Here is a 13,549-nt window from a genome sequence, read left to right as displayed (position 1 = left end):
CAGATTTTCTGAAGGTTGTTATCAAATAGTAGTACTTCTAAAAGGAGATAATTTATCTGGGTATACCTGAAAAATAGCACATGATTTGTCTTTGGTGCTCACCAACAAAGTGTTTGTGTCATCCCCGGAACTCTCAGAAATACTATTTTCTGAGTATATCATTGCCATCAAATATCTGTTTAGACAGCTTTCCTCCAGATACTTTAGTTAGAAGAATTAATTGTGCTCTTGTGTTAACATAAAGTAAGGGCAACCTCATTAAACCAGTGGAACAGTGCAAGTGAGGAGAGTCAGGTCTTGCATATTAAATGAAAAAAAGATTGATACAAGTATCTTGCAAAGGTTGCAATGACAATTACTTTTATCTATGTTGTCAAAAATTAGGATTATCTACATTGTGCAATCCTCTTGTTCCCATAAATTATGATGTGGTCTTTATGTAATTACGTATTCTTTTTTTCCCCACCTTGTATTAGAAATGAATTGAAACAGCATAGTGAAAGGAATCTGTTACCTCTGACTCATCTGGAAACTTGAAAAGTATAGAGCGAGTGAGGTGAAGTCTTGTGGAAAGGGAGGACATGGTTTTTTGATTAAGACAGATTGCTATTCTGGAAAGTTGGACTCCATCTTTAGCTTCTCACACAAGGATTCTAGCAAAGTCACGTGAATATTTTTATAGTTGATCACTAATTGTCTGTTTCTTGGAGGATTTACTCTGAAACCCCTGGTTCAGATTTTCTGAAGTACTTAGTGTTCTCAGATGTTGCTGAAGTCAGAGGTTTGCTTGCATCATCCATTCTATTCCACTAAAGAGCTGGCCTGTTTAAAAAAAAAAAATAATAAAATCTTTGAATTAAAAACAATGTAATTCACTTATTTTGGGGTCAAAAGCTTGCATTCATTTAGTCCATTTCTCTGGCTTCTGGTGGCAGCCATAAATTTCTTGCTCTAGAAGTTGTCATCTCTGGACCCTGCTTCACCCACGTGCAGTGCTTGTTCCCTCCCCAGTCTTCAAACTGGGCCCAGACTCACCTCCAAGTCTGAGTGCTTTCCCACCCCAGCCTTTAGTTATCCTCTCGTCTGTCTCTATCCCTTTCCCAGATTCAATGTTGCAGCATTTTGTATCCTGTTTAGTCATAATTTTTCTCGCACAATACCGGTTTCCTCAGTTGTCTCCCCAAATCACCTAATCTTCCAATTCCACCCCAATCCTGAAGATTTTCCTTCCTTGCCCCGCTAGTCCCAACTGATACCGCAGTCTTCCTCCCTGTATTGCATAATACGTATTCTGCCTGTCAGCTCCCTTCCTGTCTAGCTGAAGCAGCAAGATGATGAGATTATTGAGAGCACAGGGGAGAGGTTTTTCTGCTTTTGCTTAAGTCAACCCAGCCCAAGGACACAATACCTGCAGGCAGCTGTTACAGCAAAAGGATGACTTTGCCCTAGAGCTTCACACCAGATCATGTTCAGGATTGTTCTGTGGGGTCTGCATCTTTAGGCTTGGCCAAAATTGGGCAGACTTTCATAAATGGTTATAGGTATAGCTTCTATTCTCTCTCCTTTCCCATCTAACTTCAGAAACTCTACTTTAAAGCATTAGAGTGCTAAAAGTTTCCAAATAAAAGATTGTGAGAGTATTTCTCAGAAATGGCTGAATAGTTTTGGCTGGAGTTTTCCAAAATAAATTCAGCCCGAGGCAGACAGCTGGTATGGGAAATTTCAGCTAAGAGTTGCAATTTGGCTAAGTTTTGAGAAACTCAGAAGAGATTTGTGAGGGAATTAACCCTGGGTAATGTTTTGCGTTTCACCAAATATCATCTTCTGGGCAATATGCTTAGTTACTTTGCTAGACCTTCCCATTTGGTTTAAAATTTGTTCCCTATAATAACTAGCTAAGCTTCAATACAGTAGAAGAGCTGTTTTTATTTGGGGTTTACAGAGTCAAAGTGTTTCTAAAATAATTTATTCTCTTCCCCAGACTAGTTGAAGTAGCTTTCTATATAGGTATAGTCTGTCAGGGCCATTTGTATTGGAAATATCTCAGTTCTTTTATACTTGTTTATAGCTTACACGAGAGTAGCAGTGTCACAGAGCTAGCTCTTTTAGACAGTTGTAACCTACCACCGCCTGTAGCACCATGCTGTGAATCTGCTTCCCTAGTGTGCAGTCCGTATGGTAATAAAAAAGGCAAAGTACACTCCTCCTGCCCAGTTCTCCTGAACTACTTGTGTGAGCCAGACTTATTCACACTCTTGTTTTTCAGGCTCTGTCATTATTAAACTTTTCTTTCTTACCCCCCCAGCTTTTCAACTGGTTTTCAACCCAGGTTTACCTTCGTTACTACAGGCCTTTTTGGGCTAATTGATGGTTCTTGATCCCTGGTGTCTGGCTGTGACATGCCTAATCTGTTCAAAACTGTTAAAAAGCAGTATCTTCTGTCATGCAAGGTTCTCTTTGCTAAATAAATGTTCCAACCATCTTTATCACTCAAATACTTTATCTACCTGGCCTTCAAATACAAGACTTGATACACTAGGGCTATCGGGAGTTTCTAAACTCTGAACCTTTTAAACCCAAAAGCTCTTCTTTGCCTTCAGCAGTACTTGACAGACAAATCTGATCATATGGAACCTTTTTGTGCTCTGATGGTTCTGAAGCACTCAAACCAAAATTAAAGCATCCAAAAAGCCCCAGAAAATATGTCAGTTCACCCTGGAAGATAAATAAGGCATAGAAAGTCTTTCCCCATCTACTTCATGTTAGCTTCTACTACCATCTGGATGGGTGAGTTGGGGGAGAGGAGTGTTACTTCAAGACAATCTCTCCATTGAATGTAATTTCTTGTTTCACACACCTGTTAAAAAGCAGCCTGCTAAAAACTGAGCACTGTCAAATATAGTGATTAAAATCATGAATACCATGGAGTGAGTAGGGATTGATTTTAGCCCCCCCCCCCCCCCCCCCCGCCCCGGTGTCTTTTTCAGTACAAGAATGAGGATATCAAGTTATATCAGCAGATGAGAAAATAAAAAAATATTGTTCTCAAAGCTGTATTTAAGCTGTGTAGCTCCTGATTGCAGCAGGTTGTAGACATTTAAAGCTTGCATGGTTTTTAAACATGACTGAACAAATTCATGGGAGAAAAATCAGTTGATGATTATGAAATACAAAATACAGAGGCCATAAATTGGAGATTTCTGTAGTACTGGGTGAAATCCCATTACATTCTTGTCCTCCTACACTCTTCCATAAGCATTTGTTTGCTGGCATTGGTCTGTACCAGGGCCTTTTTAGGAACAAGATAGTGTCAAGCCCTAGCAACACCAAAGAACTTTTGCTTGGAAAAGGAGGAAGGGATAAGGGAAACCAAAGCTTGGAGAAACGAAGTGACTACAGGGGACAACAAATGTGATAAAAGGAAGGAGTGTTAAGTTCAAAGTATCAAAGATGGAAAAACAAGGAAGTGGAAGGGATGCTGTTCAGAGCACTCTCCATAGCACTAGAAAATGCTTGGAAATATCTAAGGACCTGGTGGATATTTCCTAGGGGCTCCTATCAGGGACAGATTGGTGAACTAAACAGACCTTGTACTTGATGCTGCTATTTCTACATTCTTCAGCAGTTTAAGCTGTTGGCAAAATTTGCTTAGAATGTGAAACCAACTGAGAGTAGAAACATTATGATTTGAGAATTAAGCGTTGCATTTCTCTAACCCCAAAAAGCAAACTTTTGGGGGAGGAGTATGTTTAAGAAGGGGCGAGGGGTGAGACCTTAACTGTTTTCTCATCACAGTACACTGAGAAAATGTTTAGACTGATATATAACCTTCGTAGTGTTGTGTTCTATAAAATTGGCAAGAGCTTAGTTCTTAGTCTGAATGCTACACTTGTTTTGAAATTTAAATAATAAACAATTTATATATGTATATATTTTACCTTAAAATCACATTTTGTCGGATTTGGCTGTTAATAAAAGCTTATGGTGGAATCAGCACTCTGTCCATCCAGTCAAAATATGAACAGGACCACACAGAATGCTTCCACTGTGTCATTTCTTTTACTGCTGTTCCATTAAAATAAACTCCTTGCCACAGAACTTACTTGTCATTTCCCGCTTCTCAAAAATATCACAAGTAGTGTAGTTTCTAAAGCTTTTCCATGTCTAGCTTTGGTATCGACTTGACTGTATTTGCAGAAGATCCCTTTAGATTCCTCCCTGCCATTCCTTTTCAACCACATACATTACTGGATCTTAAATAAACTGTATTAAATGCAGGTTTTGGCCAACGCTGCTTACAGCTAAACCTGGGCTAGTCAGATAGTGTCATATTTATCTTGGTTTCTATCATCACTGATTCCAGAAAGAAAGTGCTTTTGATCTTAACGTATGTATTCTTCTGTCCATATCTACTTTAGCATTTACTGAGAGAAATTCTTCTTGAATTGTATCTTCTTCTGGTTACAGTGTGCTTTTTCGTTTCCTCCTGGATTTTATAGCTTACTGAGCTCCACTGAAGTAAAGAGACTTCAACTTTATGGGTGTTTGTTGGACTGGATAATTACCTTATCTTGTTTGTGTGTTTCTGCTATCTCCTATAATGTGTCATTATCATGTCTGCTGGGCTTTCTTAAATCATAAAACCCACAAATGTATTCTTATTCAACTTCCTTGATTCAAAACTACTTTTTGTTTCATCTGACAATGGGATTTCCCCTCCTTTTTAATAAAGCATGAGAATAATTCTTTAATGTGTGTTTTCAGTACTCCTGAGGTTTTTCTAAGTTACTATTCTGAAGGCAAGTGCAGGTTTTGTTTAGAAAGCAGAGGAACCAGTTTAGTGGAGAAATATTTTACAATTTCTGCTTTGTATGCATGAATTAAAACGCACAAAATTTCTTTGAATGTAGTCTTAAAACTCAAAAATGTAGGTAGTGATACCTTCCAAACCCTAATGCCCAACAAGTAGTGAACTGGGACTCTGGAGGTTTAGGACGAGTTGTCATATGAATTTATTATTCAGTTGCCACCAACTTTGGTATTTCCTTTGGCATTGTATCATCTTCAGAGTAGGTAGATGGAATTATTAAGATGGTTTCTTTAAGACTCAACCATAGTATCATGATTCAAAGTTGATCTCCCAAATGATAAGAACACAGGAAATTGACATCCTAATAGGGCTATAATTCTATTCTGGTAACAATGTGCAGTAAAACACTAGAGGTGCTGTTAACATCATTAACAAAAGTTTTTGTTTTAAGCATGAATCAGGATGCCTCTTAGTTTGCAAATCTACTTACTTTACCTCTTAAAATCCTGGGATCAAATAACAGCGCTCACTTGCTCCTACAGTTGGTGAATACTTACAACATTTTGTTACATTTTTCTATGCAGTTAGTTTCCAACACCTTCTCTTAGTTTACAAGGGTGTGAATAATCTGTATTTACATGTACTGCCAGTAGTGTTCAGAAGCTGGCAGGCAGGTGATACTCACAGGGCTGTGCTTGAATGCACCACTTCTGCTGCGCTCTTACCCTCCACTGTGCCAACAGCTGAGAGCTGCGAGTTTTCCCTACACTCACATCTTTCTGGCTCATTGTCAGTCAAGCCATGCCAACTGCACCAGACAGTAAAAGCATATAGGAAAAATAAATTTGTCATAGGAAAAGTACAGAAAAGTGATTACTTTCATGCAAGACTACAGTAAAGGCACTGTTAGGCTACACTTTGCTAATGCTGAAAAAATAGCTTTCCAAATCAGGGGGTTTTGTCAGTGGTAGTGTGCTTGAGGACACTTCCACTCAAAGGGTTAGGACCAAAACTTGTCTTTTTAAAACTGCTGTAATGTAAACATTTTTAATAACTCTATGAGTGGATGAGACAACATGATATCATTGTGTGGTATCATTCTCAAAGAATTCTGTGTCAATAATAGTAAAAGGATGTGCTGGCTGATACACAAGAAGATACAAGGGATGCGTGTAACAAAAATTATGTTTGATGATGAACTGCAATTTCTGCAATGGTTTATTCATTAAGTCTCCAAACATAGCATTATCCAGATTATTTATATTGTAATATAAAATAATAGAAAGTACAATAGTTGTTGAAATACATTTGTGACCATTAGAGAAACTCAGCAGACTTTTGTTTTTTTAATCTTCCCTAAACACACACCATTTCCTCTTGTTATTATAGGGAGGGGAAATCAAGCAGGCTGCTGCTTCTGTAGAACTTCACTACTGATTACAAATTACAGCTTCAGGATTTGTGTGATTATTTTGTGTCTAATTCTTCCAAAGAACTTTGCAGGACCATACAGAAGACATTGTGATACTGCATGCTTCAGCTTACGCTTAAAGTTGCTTAGTCTTGGCATATTAATCTAAATAATGACAGTTTGCTTTTTTTGTTACTCATACGTGTTTAGCAGAATCAGTCTCATAAAAGTCAGTAGTACAAGTAAAATTAACATTAAATAATGCAGACGATATTTGTCAGAACAGTCTTAAAGGGCTGTTGCAAGTGCATCAATTATTTAACTTAAAGACTAAGGTCAATCTCATTAACCTGTATTTAATTTATTGTGTTGACTTATTGGAGACTTAATTTCTAGCCTTTGCTCAAGACTTACTTAATGTGTGGCTATCGAGTAGAAAGTTCTTTTTATTGTTCTGGAATTAAGGAGTACAGGTCATAGAATGGCATCATAGTTTCTGAAGTCAAAATGTTCAGAGAATGTAAGATGTGCAGAACATTACAGGTGCTTAGCTTTGACATTTATGTACAATCTTGTCAAAACTTGCAGAAACCAGTCTGTACCAAAACCAAGACTGTATTTTTTCCATTCTGCTGTGGGGGCTTACAGTACCAAGAACACTTAGGAGGAGGGGTTTTCATGGGAAAAATATTCCCTATGTGGCAGAAAGCTAACAAAATCTTCCTTCATTTATACCTGCTATCTCCCTGATCCTCATGTAAGGTGAGGAAAGGGCTATGATGAAAACTCCAAGAAAGGCAAGGGCTTGGTGCTGGTAAATTGCACCGTATCAACTCCTTTCCTGACATGAAATGCCTAATCAGTTTAAATCTAATCATAGAAGAAGAGTGAGTCACCTGTTGTTGCCTTAGTTGAATGTAGATAGCACATATGAAGATACATATCACTTATACGAAGTTACATATGGGAAATAAGAAGCTAAAAGAAAACTAAAATAATTTCTGCAATATAGAAATGTAATTAATTATAAAAATAATACAAAAAGTAATATTAACATATTTAATGTAAGATACTCTGAAGGCCAGGCTGTTACCAGTGTAGCTTGCGACAGTCTGTCTTAAAGAAAGAAGACCATGCTTTTTTGGCTTCAGAAGACAGAAAAAAACAGAATTTCTATTAATGACAAATCAGTTTTGTTCAGTTGATCATCTTGTCTCAATGTGCTTATTGTGCATGGGAGGTGAACCTAAGAATGCCAGAAAAATGCTCTGTTCTTCTAGATTTCTGGTGACCATTCGGATAGTTTAGTTAAAACTATCTCTTCTTCTGTGAGAATTTAGAACTTGGCCAAAATGCTGTATAAAATAGGTATAACAACAGTGGATTAATTTCTCCATCTTTTGGAATGTAGTTTAAGTGAGCAAAATTCCAAGAGATACATGTACCAGAACACCTGCAACGATTTTTCACTGGGCTCATCTGAGCCCTGTGAAGCCCCAGGAACTTAAGTTATTCCCATAGCTATGTGAAAGCTCTGGCCTAGATCACAGAGTTAATTTGGAGGCTTAAATGCTATCTAAGAGCCATCCTCTGTTTCTTAATACACTTTTTTGATCTCCAGAATGCCCGCTCTGTTATCTGGCTGTATCAAAAAACCGTAGGATCTGTATTTTCACTGGTTCATTTCCTCTGTATATCTGTAGAACCACTCACATCTGATTTTAATTGGCTATTATTATGAATCACAGGTGTGTGTTTATGAAAAAGAGCATAAGAAAATACTCTAGATAGGCATGTCTCTAGGAACAGGGAAAAATTGTGTTCTCTTCCCTGTGCTGGTTCAATGAATATTTCCTTCAAGTAGATCAGTTTAACATGAAAAATCAATAAACTATTTTCCTTCCTTTGCTCGCCTCATTCTTGCATGCTCTCTGATCTTCCGTGCAAGTGATAGATGTGGATTCAAATCGCTCTGGATCAGAAAGGTTAGTGAACTCTGGTGTTGTGCTTTGGTGGTGGGTGAGGATGAAAGGAGAGGGAAAGTTTTGGGAGCTGTTTCAGTGAGTACTTTCTGTGATATAGCTGTTCCTCTGTGAAAGCTCTGTGATGTTGCATCTTCATGTTTATTGTGACTCAGACTCAATGTCACTGAATTGCAAGCTCTGGTAAGCTGTGAAAGGGAGAACAATTTGAGTTTTCTTGACCCTTTTTTGGCTTAGAGCCCTGAGGAAGGGTGGCAGGCGAGACCTCCATCTATAAATGAGCAGAAGACTAAGCACAGAAGATCCTTCTCAAGGATGGATCTTGGGGATGGTTCCCACAGCCTTATTTGTAGGAGAAAGATGTTAAAAGGGAAGAAGGAAAGTCCCATCATAATGTGACTGTACAAATCTGTGCTGTCAATTGGAGTGGTAATTTACGGGCCATGCTATTAAAACATGTTTTAATAGAGTTCATATATTTCTGAGATTACTGTAATGATGGCTGCTTCTCCTGAAAGGCAAACAGTACATTCCTTGATGTGAAATCCCACACAAACGGCTTAAACACAGATTGTGACTTTCACTTATATTCCCTTTTTTTGGAAATAATTCTGATTTTTCTTTCACGTTGGATAAACTGTTCTTGAGCAACTAACAGCTTCTTTTCAGCTTACTCCACCCTCTTTTCCTGGATTTCTTATGCTTCTGAAGGGCAGTGGGAATACAGTTAGCCATTTAATCACCAAGTAAGAGTCTTTTAAGTCCCTTGTTATATGAGTTTTTGATGCAGGTGGGTTTTTTCTTGGACCATATGGGCTAAATAAGCTTGAATTTACCAACTTAACTGTCCTCACTCTCTTGTGTACAAATAGAACAAATCTCTCAATAATTAAAAAAATTACTTTCTTGCTGTAGAAGACCCAGCTGACTGAGATTCTATGCTTGAATCCGTGGAGATTTAGCTGCACTCATACAGAATTTGGTGCATCACTACTACTTAGTCTAATTGATATGAATGAAGAATTCAGAGCATGGACTTACATTTTCTTCATTCACAAGTTTATTTAATATCAATAAAGTTTTAAACAAAATTGGTATTTAAATGAGCTTCTGTAGTTGCAGATTTTTCTCATTCTCACTTTCAATACCATCGTTCCAAATCTCTAGACAGAGTCTCATCTTATAGAGAAGTAATATTACTAACAGGTGGAGAGTTTTTAAATGTTAGTTTCCTTACATACTCAGCAGTCATGAGGCCTGCTAATAAGCTGCTGGACACTACTGTGGCACACTTTATACAGGTATAAGAGCTAGGTAGATATTCTCCTATGTGTGTACCAGAGTGGCCCCTGCATCACCTCTTCTCAAATTCTGGTAAGATTTGTTGCTGGTGAAAAATGATGTGGTGTGGCAGTCACCAGCTGCCAAACAGCTCCAATTACTGGTGGTAGGTGGAGTGAGATCAAACACTTTCTATCTAAACCTGCATTTCCTTCCTTTCTTCAGTTGTGTGAAGTGCTGTTCTCTAACAGTTCTGAATTTGGGATCTGGATCAGCTGGAGTAATGAACAGTTGTTGAAACTGCAAGACTGAGCTGGTGATGCTACCAGAACTAATTTTCTCCCAAGAGGGCATGTCCTCAACTAATATTAGCTGATAGTGCCATTAAATCTATAATTTCTAATGTTTCTACTGCTTAGAAATAAGAAGGCAGAAAGAGTTGGGTTTTTTTTAAAAAAACCAACTCAAACCTTTAATAGAAATATCTAATATTCTACAGCATTTTTTAAAGCTTTATTTAATTTAATAGGCTAGTACATTGTTCTGCGGGGTATTTATCCTGCTTCCATACTCTCTGGAGGAATCGCATTCTCCATTTTAAATACCATTTCAGAGAGATTATTGTAGAATTCTTCCCATTGTCTGGTTCTCAACTGAGCAGATGGACCCTAAATTAGAATTCATAATTCATTTTGTTCCTGTTGCTTGTCATTATTGCTAACTCACAAACAAACCATCATTAAATATTAACTTAGAATTTCATTTGACAATCATAGTAATGGAAACTTTGTTTTTGGGGGGGGGGGGGGGTAATGACAACAATACAGAATTGAAGACATCTTTTAAGTTATCAACTCTAGTCCGCACTTCTATCTTTTATATGCCTACAGAAGTATATTAATATGTGCTAATTTAGATAATATCAATTTATACCTACTTGAAGGAGTATCAGAGGCTTTACTAAAGATGCCATTTTACTTATGTGGGATATGAAGTACTTGCTGAGATTGCACTGAAACTTTTAAAAAAAGTGGCCTTTCCAACAGGAAGTGGAAGTCAATGTCTAATTACTTCAACGTCATTGTAATTAAATAAAAAAATACCAGTTTATCCAGTGATAAGAAAACACTGTGATTGTTGTCTATTAGGAATGTTAGCAATTCTTTGAGATAGCTTGAACATACATTACTATAGAGTTAATTAAGATCTAATAGTTGTGTTATGCATCAACTACCCAAATCTTTAGAACCTGATCCGTCTCACACTGAAGCCAACACAAGACTTCTCAGCCGACATCAGGTTTTAAATTAAGTTGCTGTGAGTTAAAAGTTTTGAACTATACTTCTCACAATTATTTTGTATTTATTTAATTCAAACCTTTCTGCTTTACATGACCATAACACATCCATGATCTCCCCGGAATTCAGGGGGGATTTTTGTATTGTATTATCTGTTGACGTTGATTTTTTTATATATGATAATGAACTGTAAATCTCCTATTTCCAGTCAGAGGATAGATCACTGTAAGTTGTTATATAGAACTATAAGTAGTATACGAGCTGCAAGTTGTTTTTAATGGTCCTTTAGAAAGGGAAGGAGGATGACATAAATAGCCCAGGAACTAGGCATGGGAGAGTGTGTCTGAGAAGCATCACTTATGCCTGCCTGTTTCTTTTATTTTTTTTCCATAAACATTCACCATGACTAGTTTCACATAGGGTACTGGGCTATATATATGTCCATGTATACATGTCTATTTGACTTGTTTTGTTCTGTACATTAGAAGACTAACAATGATGTATTTAAAATATTCAGTACAGATAAATGATATGGACTCTAGGAAGTGTCTGTTCATCACTGGCATTTCAAATCTTTTAATGTCAACAAAGGTAATTTAAAGCTACTGTTTTATATATGTAGCCTTCATCTTGGACAGAAGCTTAACTTGGAACTGCTGGACTGCTGAGAGACAATCATAAAATATTGACAAAAATCACTCTTTTAGCAGCCATACCAAGAGGTGATTAGGAAAGAAGGTGTGATGGCAACAGCAGTGCTAAGCTTTTGTACTCCCAAACCAGCATACTGGTTCCTTGAATGCCTTTATAAACTGGTGAAGCTATGACTAGTCCAGAACTATTTTAAATTCTTGTGAGAACCATACTGGCAACGATCTGTCTTAAGGTTTGAGCAGAGACAACACATTCCCTAGAGGCTAGCTCCCAACATTGTAAAACCAGGAGCTTATGTTATGGGATCTTATACTGTAATTTTGAAGTGCACACTGATCTTTCAAAACCACTGAAGGAGAAGTTGAGGCATCAATCACAGGCATTGAAAAGTTTTCAGTCTGAACTCTCAAAAGTAGATGTCATGAATGCCGCTCATTCTCAAATACTGCTGCACCCAGTTGTATCCATTACACTACATGGTGTAATGGAGACCTGTTCACTGAAACACAGAACTCACTTGACTTTGGAAAGAACAAACTATTGGGGATTTAAGAGGAAGAATCTCAAAGCAGAGCTAAACTGGTTTCATTAGATAAGCTGATAAAGCTGAAACTCTTCTTTCAAGGTCTCTTTCAAAATATCATTAAAAAGTTCAGAACTCCTTCAATCCATGATCACAAAGTGTTTTTACAGTAGGTTGGTAAACAAGAGATACTGTGTAAATTTATCCTTTCATAGTGATTTCGTAGCTGGGAGAGACATAGGTAAGTTATTTAGAGTTTAGATATCTTCAGCAGCTTTTTAAATACATGGCTTGTTTTATCTCATGATAGCTCTAAAAAATGTTTTCTAAGTTGGGAAGAGATTGTTGTGTTTGAATTGTTCTTCAGGAATAAGTTACCAGCCTAGAAATCACCATTACATGTAGAATTTATTAGGCATTCATCCCCTTCTCTTTATCCCGTGCTATAATACTCTTACTAGCAAGATCATAGAATCACAGAGTGGTTTGGGTTGGAAGGGACATTAAAGATCATCTAGTCCCACCCCCCCTGCCATGGGCAGGGACACCTTCCACTAGACCAGGTTGCCCAAAGCCCCGTCCAACCTGGCCTTGAACACTGCCAGGGAGGGGGCAGCCACAGCTTCTCTGGGCAACCTGTGCCAGTGTCTCACCACCCTCACAGGAAAGAATTTCTTCCTTACATCTAATCTAAATCTTCCCTCTTTCAGTTTAAAGCTGTTACCCCTAGCCCTATCCCTACACTCCCTGATAAAGAGTCCCTCCACACCTTTCCTGTAGGCCCCCTTTAAGCACTGGAAGGCCACTATAAGGTCTCCCCAGAGCCTTCTAGAAAGGAGGAATAAGCATATAATGCCACTTACAGAGTGGCTTTACTGCTTACAGAGTTTGGGCTATTGGTGTTGTTGGTCTGCACCTTTATAAGTGAAAATGTGATTTTTAAGTTAGAAGATAAAAGCTGGGGCAAAAAGAAGTGAATTAACAACAAAGTGCTTGGAAGTTTTCAGTATGCTAAGATAGTATCTGTTCACATAAACCACCAGGCTACAAAGGATTTCAGAATTTTACAAAGCTTCTGCTCAGCCTCCAGCTGGCAAAAATAACCATATTTTCAATAGTAGGAAAGGTGGTGGTTATGCTGTTTTGCATTGCAGAGTGTTCCATATCCCATGTTGTGTCATGTCTCAGAGTAGGTCAGTATGAAATCAAGAATGAAAGAAATGAAACTTTGAAGATATTTGTTTTTTCCAGCTCAGTAACTTAATATTTCATCAAGGGCCTTCTGGGAGCTGATCTGAATATGCTGCAGTGAAGAGAGCAGCCAGGGAGGAACTCTAATGAGTCCTCAGTATACATTCCTGACTGCCTTCAAACAATTTGGCGGCCATAATTTTTTAAAACATTCCAAGCACTCATCTCTCATTGTCTTTTGTGGTTTGGACAGAGGATTGTTGATTGTTGGACTGGTTTTGAGGTAGTCCCTTGAGTGAAATTGTGGATCCTACCTCACACATTATCATCTACATTTGCATATAATTGAGACATAAGCTTTCTGGCAAACTGCAAAAGGAATGCTGTAGAGCTGTTGTT

Source organism: Strix uralensis, chromosome 4, assembly GCF_047716275.1.
Source record: "Strix uralensis isolate ZFMK-TIS-50842 chromosome 4, bStrUra1, whole genome shotgun sequence".
NCBI lineage: Eukaryota > Metazoa > Chordata > Aves > Strigiformes > Strigidae > Strix > Strix uralensis.
This window is presented reverse-complemented; position numbering follows the sequence as displayed.